Genomic DNA, 13,032 nt, shown 5'->3' on the forward strand with positions numbered 1-13,032 from the left:
CTTAAAAATTTGGAGTTTCTGCCCAGATTCTGCTCTGATAACTCAGCTAAAAACCTCTGTATGCACAGTCTTGTAGAGTATCTGCCCTGAAAATGCAGGAAAAATAGAACTTAGTGTGAACACACACTTTTGTAATATAAAGAATTACATATTTTATTTAAGCAAGCAGTAGAATTCTCTTCTTTGCCAGTCCATGCGATTTGATTTTTTTGCACATCAGATTGCCAATAAACAGGTTGTCAGTTATAGAACTGAAGCTTCAGAATGTTTGCAAGTCATGCTTTTGCATTGCAAGAGCAGTTGTTGGTTTGTTGGTGATGGGACATTATGTTAAGAGTGTGATTTCAACCTAAAAATGAATGGACTTGTGTTGTTAATGCAACTGAATGGCTATTGCACTGTTCGAAATAGAGATCAAAAGATGGGGCAAAGTTTCGCTGGCTTCATAGCTCAGTGGTTAGAGCACTGGTCTTGTAAACCAGGGGTCGTGAGTTCAATTCTCACTGGAGCCTTTGTGTTATTTTGAAACTGAATAGTTTGATACTTGAGCTTATCTATAAAAAATACCTGCTAAGGTTAAGGTTTATTATACTGAGAAAAAAATGTTCAGACTTAATAATTACATTACTTGGAGAGTTTTCATCCATTTCAGGTTTTCAAAAAAATGTTGTGGCAAAGAAAAAAAATACTTGTTGCTTCTGTGAAGCCGATCCTGAGGAAAACTACTCCAAACTAGGCACATTCAAATCAAAAATCTGCAAAAAAGGCCTTAAGAGTGAAAATCTCATTGCAAACTCTGCAAAAAATCCCCAGGAAACACATCATGAACATAAAAACTCTTCCCAGAAGTACCTAATAAAGTGGTGTTTTCCTAAGTGGTTTCTGCTTGCAAAACTCATTGTTTTTAAATGCCTTAATAAAATTCCATCTGCAAATAACCTAAAGATTCACACTGAGGTTTTTTCAGGAACTTTTGATCAAAACTTTTCCAAACACCATTAGGAGTTCAAAAAACACAAGTTTTGTTTGAAGTGTTGGACTGCGCACACACTCAGTTTTTTAATGAATTTTTGGAACAGGAACTGGTATGTGCATATGACGGCTTTTAAACTCAGGACAACTTGATGAGTTTTTCACGCAGAAGACTTTTCAAGAAATTTAGGACATTTCTTCCCCTGAATCGTCTTTTGTGTCATCTTTTTGGTTGTTTCCTGGACAATTTTGAGACAGCTTTTTTGAAAGGTTTTCCCATTGTTTCGGTGAAGTCTTTTTTTCTGGTAGCATTTTTCACTCCATTTAAACATGAAGAAACAGTTAGCTCTTTTAAGCAAAATCAATGGCAAAACACTCCAAAAAAAGTCTTGTTGCAAGCCCAGGCATGTATTAAGCTTTTCCACTGATTTGTATTGTAAAATACACAGCATGCTCCTGGTGGAAAACGCTAAAAGAATGGACATGTGACTTCTTTTAACCGCTTGGCATTTTTAGAAACCTGAAGTGGTCAAAAGACATTTAAAAATCTCAACATAGACAGAGCAAGTCAGTTTTACATATAATTTCTTATGTTCATTCTTTTGAGCAATGTTTGATAGGGTTTTCAAATGATTCAAGTGGTGGAAGCCGCCTGAAAAAAGATGTCATGTGCATATAGCCACCTAGTTGAAACTGAGTGGAAACTCTACAAATGCACCTGCAAATCTCATAGCTCCTTAAAAATTTGGAGTTTCTGCCCAGATTCTGCTCTGATAACTCAGCTAAAAACCTCTGTATGCACAGTCTTGTAGAGTTTCTGCCCTGAAAATCCAGGAAAAATAGAACTTAGTGTGAACACACACTCATAGCTATTTTGAGTGATTTATCCACTTCAGGGTTTGAAAAATGCCAGGTGAAAATAAAAGGGGATATTGCATCTTTGAAGCAGATCCTGCTGGAATTTGCTCTAAAGTAGACACTGTAAATCAAAAGGCTGCAAAGAAAAAGCTTTAGAAAAAAACTCTTCAAAAACACTTCAAGAACTCTTAAAAAGTGCTTTAGGAGCCACTTTATAAAGCTAAAACTCCTTTAAATGCTCCCCATTGAGAGGGTGTTTTTGCTTTAAAAAGTCTTCTTTTTTGAATGCCTCAATAAATCTCCATCTGCATATATCCTAATACTGACACAAAAAAAATTCAGATATCATTCTTAAATTTGGCACAATTGAAAAAATAAATGAAAATCATGGCCAGAGATCTAATGCTATGTGGAGACAAAGACTTTAGAGCAGATTTGCTTTCGTAAAAAGTTTCCACTTGAAAAACTCATGTTTTTTGACTGGTTCCATAAAACTCCATTTGCACATAGAGTAATACTGACCTGAAAAAATTTATGAAATCATTTTTAAATTTGGTACAATTGAAAATATAAATAAATCATCATGCTTCTCTTTATATTTTTTTACCAAGCCTTATCTTACAATCATTGCTTGTATGGGTTGTAAGTTTTCATATGCATTTCAAGTTGATATTTTTCCCATATCAATGTCAAATTGGCACCTAAAGAAAAATCTTTGTACGGTTTCTTTGCATTTCTCCCATGTAGCATAGTAAATGATCCTTAGGAGGTACTGAGCATACCCAAACCTCTAACAGACTAATCCCTACATTGCTTGAGAAATTGTTGCTTTTGAATGGCTTCATAGCTCAGAGGTTAGAGCACCGGTCTCGTAAACCAGGAGTCGTGAGTTCGACTCTCACTGAAGCCTTACAAACTCTTTGTCTCTCATATAAAACTTGCTTATCTGTTTGGTATGTGATATAAAGTTGGTGCGATTCAATATTGACTTTATGTGAAGTTACGACATCCTTTTCAAAAGTACTTGATAAGACAAGTATATGACATTCGGGTAACATGTTTGTCAAATTCCTTAATTATGCTACCTCTAGCAGAGCTTGAGGAGTCTAATGACCTTTTTTAATCAATTCTTGATGTGTGATTTTGTAATATAAAGAATTACATATTTTATTTAAGCAAGCAGTAGAATTCTCTTCTTTGCCAGTCCATGCGATTTGATTTTTTTGCACATCAGATTGCCAATAAACAGGTTGTCAGTTATAGAACTGAAGCTTCAGAATGTTTGCAAGTCATGCTTTTGCATTGCAAGAGCAGTTGTTGGTTTGTTGGTGATGGGACATTATGTTAAGAGTGTGATTTCAACCTAAAAATGAATGGACTTGTGTTGTTAATGCAACTGAATGGCTATTGCACTGTTCGAAATAGAGATCAAAAGATGGGGCAAAGTTTCGCTGGCTTCATAGCTCAGTGGTTAGAGCACTGGTCTTGTAAACCAGGGGTCGTGAGTTAAATTCTCACTGGAGCCTTTGTGTTATTTTGAAACTGAATAGTTTGATACTTGAGCTTATCTATAAAAAATACCTGCTAAGGTTAAGGTTTATTATACTGAGAAAAAAATGTTCAGACTTAATAATTACATTACTTGGAGAGTTTTCATCCATTTCAGGTTTTCAAAAAAATGTTGTGGCAAAGAAAAAAAATACTTGTTGCTTCTGTGAAGCCGATCCTGAGGAAAACTACTCCAAACTAGGCACATTCAAATCAAAAATCTGCAAAAAAGGCCTTAAGAGTGAAAATCTCATTGCAAACTCTGCAAAAAATCCCCAGGAAACACATCATGAACATAAAAACTCTTCCCAGAAGTACCTAATAAAGTGGTGTTTTCCTAAGTGGTTTCTGCTTGCAAAACTCATTGTTTTTAAATGCCTTAATAAAATTCCATCTGCAAATAACCTAAAGATTCACACTGAGGTTTTTTCAGGAACTTTTGATCAAAACTTTTCCAAACACCATTAGGAGTTCAAAAAACACAAGTTTTGTTTGAAGTGTTGGACTGCGCACACACTCAGTTTTTTAATGAATTTTTGGAACAGGAACTGGTATGTGCACATGACGGCTTTTAAACTCAGGACAACTTGATGAGTTTTTCACGCAGAAGACTTTTCAAGAAATTTAGGACATTTCTTCCCCTGAATCGTCTTTTGTGTCATCTTTTTGGTTGTTTCCTGGACAATTTTGAGACAGCTTTTTTGAAAGGTTTTCCCATTGTTTCGGTGAAGTCTTTTTTTCTGGTACCATTTTTCACTCCATTTAAACATGAAGAAACAGTTAGCTCTTTTAAGCAAAATCAATGGCAAAACACTCAAAAAAAAGTCTTGTTGCAAGTCCAGGCATGTATTAAGCTTTTCCACTGATTTGTACTGTAAAATACACAGCATGCTCCTGGTGGAAAACGCTAAAAGAATGGACATGTGACTTCTTTTAACCGCTTGGCATTTTTAGAAACCTGAAGTGGTCAAAAGACATTTAAAAACCTCAACATAGACAGAGCAAGTCAGTTTTACATATAATTTCTTATGTTCATTCTTTTGAGCAATGTTTGATAGGGTTTTCAAATGATTCCAGTGGTGGAAGCCGCCTGAAAAAAGATGTCATGTGCATATAGCCACCTAGTTGAAACTGAGTGGAAACTCTACAAATGCACCTGCAAATCTCATAGCTCCTTAAAAATTTGGAGTTTCTGCCCAGATTCTGCTCTGATAACTCAGCTAAAAACCTCTGTATGCACAGTCTTGTAGAGTTTCTGCCCTGAAAATGCAGGAAAAATAGAACTTAGTGTGAACACACACTCATAGTTATTTTGAGTGATTTATTCCACTTCAGGGTTTAAAAAATGCCAGGTGAAAATAAAAGGGGATATTGCATCTTTGAAGCAGATCCTGATGGAATTTGCTCTAAAGTAGACACTGTAAATCAAAAGGCTGCAAAGAAAAAGCTTTAGAAAAAAACTCTTCAAAAACACTTCAAGAACTCTTAAAAAGTGCTTTAGGAGCCACTTTATAAAGCAAAAACTCTTTGAAATGCTCCCCATTGAAAGGGTGTTTTTGCTTTAAAAAGTCTTCTTTTTTGAATGCCTCAATAAATCTCCATCTGCATATATTCTAATACTGACACAAAAAAAATTCAGATATCATTCTTAAATTTGGCACAATTGAAAAAATAAATGAAAATCATGGCCAGAGATCTAATGCTATGTGGAGACAAAGACTTTAGAGCAGATTTGCTTTCGTAAAAAGTTTCCACTTGAAAAACTCATGTTTTTTGAATGGTTCCATAAAACTCCATTTGCACATAGAGTAATACTGACCTGAAAAAATTTATGAAATCATTTTTAAATTTGGTACAATTGAAAATATAAATAAATCATCATGCTTCTCTTTATATTTTTTTACCAAGCCTTATCTTACAATCATTGCTTGTATGGGTTGTAAGTTTTCATATGCATTTCAAGTTGATATTTTTCCCATGTCAATGTCAAATTGGTACCTAAAGAAAAATCTTTGTACGGTTTCTTTGCATTTCTCCCATGTAGCATAGTAAATGATCCTTAGGAGGTACTGAGCGTACCCAAACTTCTAACAGACTAATCCCTACATTGCTTGAGAAATTGTTGCTTTTCAATGGCTTCATAGCTCAGAGGTTAGAGCACTGGTCTCGTAAACCAGGGGTCGTGAGTTCGACTCTCACTGAAGCCTTGCAAACTCTTTGTCTCTCATATAAAACTTGCTTATCTGTTTGGTACGTGATATAAAGTTGGTGCGATTCAATATTGACTTTATGTGAAGTTACGACATCCTTTTCAAAAGGACATTCGGGTAACATGTTTGTCAAATTCCTTAATTATGCTACCTCTAGCAGAGCTTGAGGAGTCTAATGACCTTTTTTAATCAATTCTTGATGTGTGATTTTGTAATATAAAGAATTACATATTTTATTTAAGCAAGCAGTAGAATTCTCTTCTTTGCCAGTCCATGCGATTTGATTTTTTTGCACATCAGATTGCCAATAAACAGGTTGTCAGTTATAGAACTGAAGCTTCAGAATGTTTGCAAGTCATGCTTTTGCATTGCAAGAGCAGTTGTTGGTTTGTTGGTGATGGGACATTATGTTAAGAGTGTGATTTCAACCTAAAAATGAATGGACTTGTGTTGTTCATGCAACTGAATGGCTATTGCACTGTTCGAAATAGAGATCAAAAGATGGGGCAAAGTTTCGCTGGCTTCATAGCTCAGTGGTTAGAGCACTGGTCTTGTAAACCAGGGGTCGTGAGTTCAATTCTCACTGGAGCCTTTGTGTTATTTTGAAACTGAATAGTTTGATACTTGAGCTTATCTATAAAAAATACCTGCTAAGGTGAAGGTTTATTATACTGAGAAAAAAATGTTCAGATGTAATAATTCCATTACTTGGATAGTTTTCATCCATTTCAGGTTTTCAAAAAAACGTTGCGGCAAAGAAAAAAAAAACTTGTTGTTTCTGTGAAGCCGATCCTGAGGAAAACTACTCCAAACTAGGCACATTCAAATCAAAAATCTGCAAAAAAAGGCCTTAAGAGTGAAAATCTCATTGCAAACTCTGCAAAAAATCCCCAGGAAACACATCATGAACATAAAAACTCTTCCCAGAAGTACCTAATAAAGTGGTGTTTTCCTAAGTGGTTTCTGCTTGCAAAACTCATTGTTTTTAAATGCCTTAATAAAATTCCATCTGCAAATAACCTAAAGATTCACACTGAGGTTTTTTCAGGAACTTTTGATCAAAACTTTTCCAAACACCATTAGGAGTTCAAAAAACACAAGTTTTGTTTGAAGTGTTGGACTGCGCACACACTCAGTTTTTTAATGAATTTTTGGAACAGGAACTGGTATGTGCATATGACGGCTTTTAAACTCAGGACAACTTGATGAGTTTTTCACGCAGAAGACTTTTCAAGAAATTTAGGACATTTCTTCCCCTGAATCGTCTTTTGTGTCATCTTTTTGGTTGTTTCCTGGACAATTTTGAGACAGCTTTTTTGAAAGGTTTTCCCATTGTTTCGGTGAAGTCTTTTTTTCTGGTACCATTTTTCACTCCATTTAAACATGAAGAAACAGTTAGCTCTTTTAAGCAAAATCAATGGAAAAACACTCAAAAAAAAGTCTTGTTGCAAGTCCAGGCATGTATTAAGCTTTTCCACTGATTTGTACTGTAAAATACACAGCATGCTCCTGGTGGAAAACGCTAAAAGAATGGACATGTGACTTCTTTTAACCGCTTGGCATTTTTAGAAACCTGAAGTGGTCAAAAGACATTTAAAAACCTCAACATAGACAGAGCAAGTCAGTTTTACATATAATTTCTTATGTTCATTCTTTTGAGCAATGTTTGATAGGGTTTTCAAATGATTCCAGTGGTGGAAGCCGCCTGAAAAAAGATGTCATGTGCATATAGCCACCTAGTTGAAACTGAGTGGAAACTCTACAAATGCACCTGCAAATCTCATAGCTCCTTAAAAATTTGGAGTTTCTGCCCAGATTCTGCTCTGATAACTCAGCTAAAAACCTCTGTATGCACAGTCTTGTAGAGTTTATGCCCTGAAAATGCAGGAAAAATAGAACTTAGTGTGAACACACACTCATAGCTATTTTGAGTGATTTATTCCACTTCAGGGTTTAAAAAATGCCAGGTGAAAATAAAAGGGGATATTGCATCTTTGAAGCAGATCCTGATGGAATTTGCTCTAAAGTAGACACTGTAAATCAAAAGGCTGCAAAGAAAAAGCTTTAGAAAAAAACTCTTCAAAAACACTTCAAGAACTCTTAAAAAGTGCTTTAGGAGCCACTTTATAAAGCATAAAACTCTTTGAAATGCTCCCCATTGAAAGGGTGTTTTTGCTTTAAAAAGTCTTCTTTTTTGAATGCCTCAATAAATCTCCATCTGCATATATCCTAATACTGACACAAAAAAAATTCAGATATCATTCTTAAATTTGGCACAATTGAAAAAATAAATGAAAATCATGGCCAGAGATCTAATGCTATGTGGAGACAAAGACTTTAGAGCAGATTTGCTTTCGTAAAAAGTTTCCACTTGAAAAACTCATGTTTTTTGAATGGTTCCATAAAACTCCATTTGCACATAGAGTAATACTGACCTGAAAAAATTTATGAAATCATTTTTAAATTTGGTACAATTGAAAATATAAATAAATCATCATGCTTCTCTTTATATTTTTTTACCAAGCCTTATCTTACAATCATTGCTTGTATGGGTTGTAAGTTTTCATATGCATTTCAAGTTGATATTTTTCCCATGTCAATGTCAAATTGGTACCTAAAGAAAAATCTTTGTACGGTTTCTTTGCATTTCTCCCATGTAGCATAGTAAATGATCCTTAGGAGGTACTGAGCATACCCAAACCTCTAACAGACTAATCCCTACATTGCTTGAGAAATTGTTGCTTTTCAATGGCTTCATAGCTCAGAGGTTAGAGCACTGGTCTCGTAAACCAGGGGTCGTGAGTTCGACTCTCACTGAAGCCTTGCAAACTCTTTGTCTCTCATATAAAACTTGCTTATCTGTTTGGTACGTGATATAAAGTTGGTGCGATTCAATATTGACTTTATGTGAAGTTACGACATCCTTTTCAAAAGGACATTCGGGTAACATGTTTGTCAAATTCCTTAATTATGCTACCTCTAGCAGAGCTTGAGGAGTCTAATGACCTTTTTTAATCAATTCTTGATGTGTGATTTTGTAATATAAAGAATTACATATTTTATTTAAGCAAGCAGTAGAATTCTCTTCTTTGCCAGTCCATGCGATTTGATTTTTTTGCACATCAGATTGCCAATAAACAGGTTGTCAGTTATAGAACTGAAGCTTCAGAATGTTTGCAAGTCATGCTTTTGCATTGCAAGAGCAGTTGTTGGTTTGTTGGTGATGGGACATTATGTTAAGAGTGTGATTTCAACCTAAAAATGAATGGACTTGTGTTGTTAATGCAACTGAATGGCTATTGCACTGTTCGAAATAGAGATCAAAAGATGGGGCAAAGTTTCGCTGGCTTCATAGCTCAGTGGTTAGAGCACTGGTCTTGTAAACCAGGGGTCGTGAGTTCAATTCTCACTGGAGCCTTTGTGTTATTTTGAAACTGAATAGTTTGATACTTGAGCTTATCTATAAAAAATACCTGCTAAGGTGAAGGTTTATTATACTGAGAAAAAAATGTTCAGATGTAATAATTCCATTACTTGGATAGTTTTCATCCATTTCAGGTTTTCAAAAAAACGTTGCGGCAAAGAAAAAAAAAACTTGTTGTTTCTGTGAAGCCGATCCTGAGGAAAACTACTCCAAACTAGGCACATTCAAATCAAAAATCTGCAAAAAAAGGCCTTAAGAGTGAAAATCTCATTGCAAACTCTGCAAAAAATCCCCAGGAAACACATCATGAACATAAAAACTCTTCCCAGAAGTACCTAATAAAGTGGTGTTTTCCTAAGTGGTTTCTGCTTGCAAAACTCATTGTTTTTAAATGCCTTAATAAAATTCCATCTGCAAATAACCTAAAGATTCACACTGAGGTTTTTTCAGGAACTTTTGATCAAAACTTTTCCAAACACCATTAGGAGTTCAAAAAACACAAGTTTTGTTTGAAGTGTTGGACTGCGCACACACTCAGTTTTTTAATGAATTTTTGGAACAGGAACTGGTATGTGCATATGACGGCTTTTAAACTCAGGACAACTTGATGAGTTTTTCACGCAGAAGACTTTTCAAGAAATTTAGGACATTTCTTCCCCTGAATCGTCTTTTGTGTCATCTTTTTGGTTGTTTCCTGGACAATTTTGAGACAGCTTTTTTGAAAGGTTTTCCCATTGTTTCGGTGAAGTCTTTTTTTCTGGTACCATTTTTCACTCCATTTAAACATGAAGAAACAGTTAGCTCTTTTAAGCAAAATCAATGGAAAAACACTCAAAAAAAAGTCTTGTTGCAAGTCCAGGCATGTATTAAGCTTTTCCACTGATTTGTACTGTAAAATACACAGCATGCTCCTGGTGGAAAACGCTAAAAGAATGGACATGTGACTTCTTTTAACCGCTTGGCATTTTTAGAAACCTGAAGTGGTCAAAAGACATTTAAAAACCTCAACATAGACAGAGCAAGTCAGTTTTACATATAATTTCTTATGTTCATTCTTTTGAGCAATGTTTGATAGGGTTTTCAAATGATTCCAGTGGTGGAAGCCGCCTGAAAAAAGATGTCATGTGCATATAGCCACCTAGTTGAAACTGAGTGGAAACTCTACAAATGCACCTGCAAATCTCATAGCTCCTTAAAAATTTGGAGTTTCTGCCCAGATTCTGCTCTGATAACTCAGCTAAAAACCTCTGTATGCACAGTCTTGTAGAGTTTATGCCCTGAAAATGCAGGAAAAATAGAACTTAGTGTGAACACACACTCATAGCTATTTTGAGTGATTTATTCCACTTCAGGGTTTAAAAAATGCCAGGTGAAAATAAAAGGGGATATTGCATCTTTGAAGCAGATCCTGATGGAATTTGCTCTAAAGTAGACACTGTAAATCAAAAGGCTGCAAAGAAAAAGCTTTAGAAAAAAAATCTTCAAAAACACTTCAAGAACTCTTAAAAAGTGCTTTAGGAGCCACTTTATAAAGCATAAAACTCTTTGAAATGCTCCCCATTGAAAGGGTGTTTTTGCTTTAAAAAGTCTTCTTTTTTGAATGCCTCAATAAATCTCCATCTGCATATATCCTAATACTGACACAAAAAAAATTCAGATATCATTCTTAAATTTGGCACAATTGAAAAAATAAATGAAAATCATGGCCAGAGATCTAATGCTATGTGGAGACAAAGACTTTAGAGCAGATTTGCTTTCGTAAAAAGTTTCCACTTGAAAAACTCATGTTTTTTGAATGGTTCCATAAAACTCCATTTGCACATAGAGTAATACTGACCTGAAAAAATTTATGAAATCATTTTTAAATTTGGTACAATTGAAAATATAAATAAATCATCATGCTTCTCTTTATATTTTTTTACCAAGCCTTATCTTACAATCATTGCTTGTATGGGTTGTAAGTTTTCATATGCATTTCAAGTTGATATTTTTCCCATGTCAATGTCAAATTGGTACCTAAAGAAAAATCTTTGTACGGTTTCTTTGCATTTCTCCCATGTAGCATAGTAAATGATCCTTAGGAGGTACTGAGCATACCCAAACCTCTAACAGACTAATCCCTACATTGCTTGAGAAATTGTTGCTTTTCAATGGCTTCATAGCTCAGAGGTTAGAGCACTGGTCTCGTAAACCAGGGGTCGTGAGTTCGACTCTCACTGAAGCCTTGCAAACTCTTTGTCTCTCATATAAAACTTGCTTATCTGTTTGGTACGTGATATAAAGTTGGTGCGATTCAATATTGACTTTATGTGAAGTTACGACATCCTTTTCAAAAGTTCTTGATAAGACCATGATCATATATGACATTCGGGTAACATGTTTGTCAAATTCCTTAATTATGCTACCTCTAGCAGAGCTTGAGGAGTCTAATGACCTTTTTTAATCAATTCTTGATGTGTGATTTTGTAATATAAAGAATTACATATTTTATTTAAGCAAGCAGTAGAATTCTCTTCTTTGCCAGTCCATGCGATTTGATTTTTTTGCACATCAGATTGCCAATAAACAGGTTGTCAGTTATAGAACTGAAGCTTCAGAATGTTTGCAAGTCATGCTTTTGCATTGCAAGAGCAGTTGTTGGTTTGTTGGTGATGGGACATTATGTTAAGAGTGTGATTTCAACCTAAAAATGAATGGACTTGTGTTGTTAATGCAACTGAATGGCTATTGCACTGTTCGAAATTGAGATCAAAAGATGGGGCAAAGTTTCGCTGGCTTCATAGCTCAGTGGTTAGAGCACTGGTCTTGTAAACCAGGGGTCGTGAGTTCAATTCTCACTGGAGCCTTTGTGTTATTTTGAAACTGAATAGTTTGATACTTGAGCTTATCTATAAAAAATACCTGCTAAGGTGAAGGTTTATTATACTGAGAAAAAAATGTTCAGATGTAATAATTCCATTACTTGGATAGTTTTCATCCATTTCAGGTTTTCAAAAAAACGTTGCGGCAAAGAAAAAAAAAACTTGTTGTTTCTGTGAAGCCGATCCTGAGGAAAACTACTCCAAACTAGGCACATTCAAATCAAAAATCTGCAAAAAAAGGCCTTAAGAGTGAAAATCTCATTGCAAACTCTGCAAAAAATCCCCAGGAAACACATCATGAACATAAAAACTCTTCCCAGAAGTACCTAATAAAGTGGTGTTTTCCTAAGTGGTTTCTGCTTGCAAAACTCATTGTTTTTAAATGCCTTAATAAAATTCCATCTGCAAATAACCTAAAGATTCACACTGAGGTTTTTTCAGGAACTTTTGATCAAAACTTTTCCAAACACCATTAGGAGTTCAAAAAACACAAGTTTTTTAATGAATTTTTGGAACAGGAACTGGTATGTGCATATGACGGCTTTTAAACTCAGGACAACTTGATGAGATTTTCACGCAGAAGACTTTTCAAGAAATTTAGGACATTTCTTCCCCTGAATCATCTTTTGTGTCATCTTTTTGGTTGTTTCCTGGACAATTTTGAGACAGCTTTTTTGAAAGCTTTTCCCATTGTTTCGGTGAAGTCTTTTTTTCTGGTACCATTTTTCACTCCATTTAAACATGAAGAAACAGTTAGCTCTTTTAAGCAAAATCAATGGCAAAACACTCAAAAAAAAGTCTTGTTGCAAGTCCAGGCATGTATTAAGCTTTTCCACTGATTTGTACTGTAAAATACACAGCATGCTCCTGGTGGAAAACGCTAAAAGAATGGACATGTGACTTCTTTTAACCACTTGGCATTTTTAGAAACCTGAAGTGGTCAAAAGACATTTAAAAACCTCAACATAGACAGAGCAAGTCAGTTTTACATATAATTTCTTATGTTCATTCTTTTGAGCAATGTTTGATAGGGTTTTCAAATGATTCCAGTGGTGGAAGCCGCCTGAAAAAAGATGTCATGTGCATATAGCCACCTAGTTGAAACTGAGTGGAAACTCTACAAATGCACCTGCAAATCTCATAGCTCCTTAAAAATTTG

General features: G+C 35.1%; 8 non-coding genes across 8 annotated transcripts; all 8 read left to right on the top strand.

Moving 5' to 3' along the window:
* Window positions 1-439: 439 nt before the first annotated feature.
* Window positions 440-512, top strand: TRNAT-UGU (transfer RNA threonine (anticodon UGU)). The gene has a single exon. It is a non-coding gene; the product is annotated as a tRNA-Thr (tRNA).
* A 2,155-nt stretch (window positions 513-2,667) lies between these two features.
* On the top strand, window positions 2,668-2,740 carry TRNAT-CGU (transfer RNA threonine (anticodon CGU)). The gene has a single exon. It is a non-coding gene; the product is annotated as a tRNA-Thr (tRNA).
* Window positions 2,741-5,512: 2,772 nt separating this feature from the next.
* TRNAT-CGU (transfer RNA threonine (anticodon CGU)) lies at window positions 5,513-5,585 on the top strand. The gene has a single exon. It is a non-coding gene; the product is annotated as a tRNA-Thr (tRNA).
* Window positions 5,586-6,107: 522 nt separating this feature from the next.
* On the top strand, window positions 6,108-6,180 carry TRNAT-UGU (transfer RNA threonine (anticodon UGU)). The gene has a single exon. It is a non-coding gene; the product is annotated as a tRNA-Thr (tRNA).
* Window positions 6,181-8,338: 2,158 nt separating this feature from the next.
* On the top strand, window positions 8,339-8,411 carry TRNAT-CGU (transfer RNA threonine (anticodon CGU)). Its single transcript has one exon. It is a non-coding gene; the product is annotated as a tRNA-Thr (tRNA).
* A 522-nt stretch (window positions 8,412-8,933) lies between these two features.
* TRNAT-UGU (transfer RNA threonine (anticodon UGU)) lies at window positions 8,934-9,006 on the top strand. The gene has a single exon. It is a non-coding gene; the product is annotated as a tRNA-Thr (tRNA).
* Window positions 9,007-11,164: 2,158 nt separating this feature from the next.
* On the top strand, window positions 11,165-11,237 carry TRNAT-CGU (transfer RNA threonine (anticodon CGU)). The gene has a single exon. It is a non-coding gene; the product is annotated as a tRNA-Thr (tRNA).
* A 548-nt stretch (window positions 11,238-11,785) lies between these two features.
* TRNAT-UGU (transfer RNA threonine (anticodon UGU)) lies at window positions 11,786-11,858 on the top strand. The gene has a single exon. It is a non-coding gene; the product is annotated as a tRNA-Thr (tRNA).
* Window positions 11,859-13,032: the final 1,174 nt, after the last annotated feature.

This window comes from Ranitomeya imitator, chromosome 1 (genome assembly GCF_032444005.1).
Source record: "Ranitomeya imitator isolate aRanImi1 chromosome 1, aRanImi1.pri, whole genome shotgun sequence".
NCBI lineage: Eukaryota > Metazoa > Chordata > Amphibia > Anura > Dendrobatidae > Ranitomeya > Ranitomeya imitator.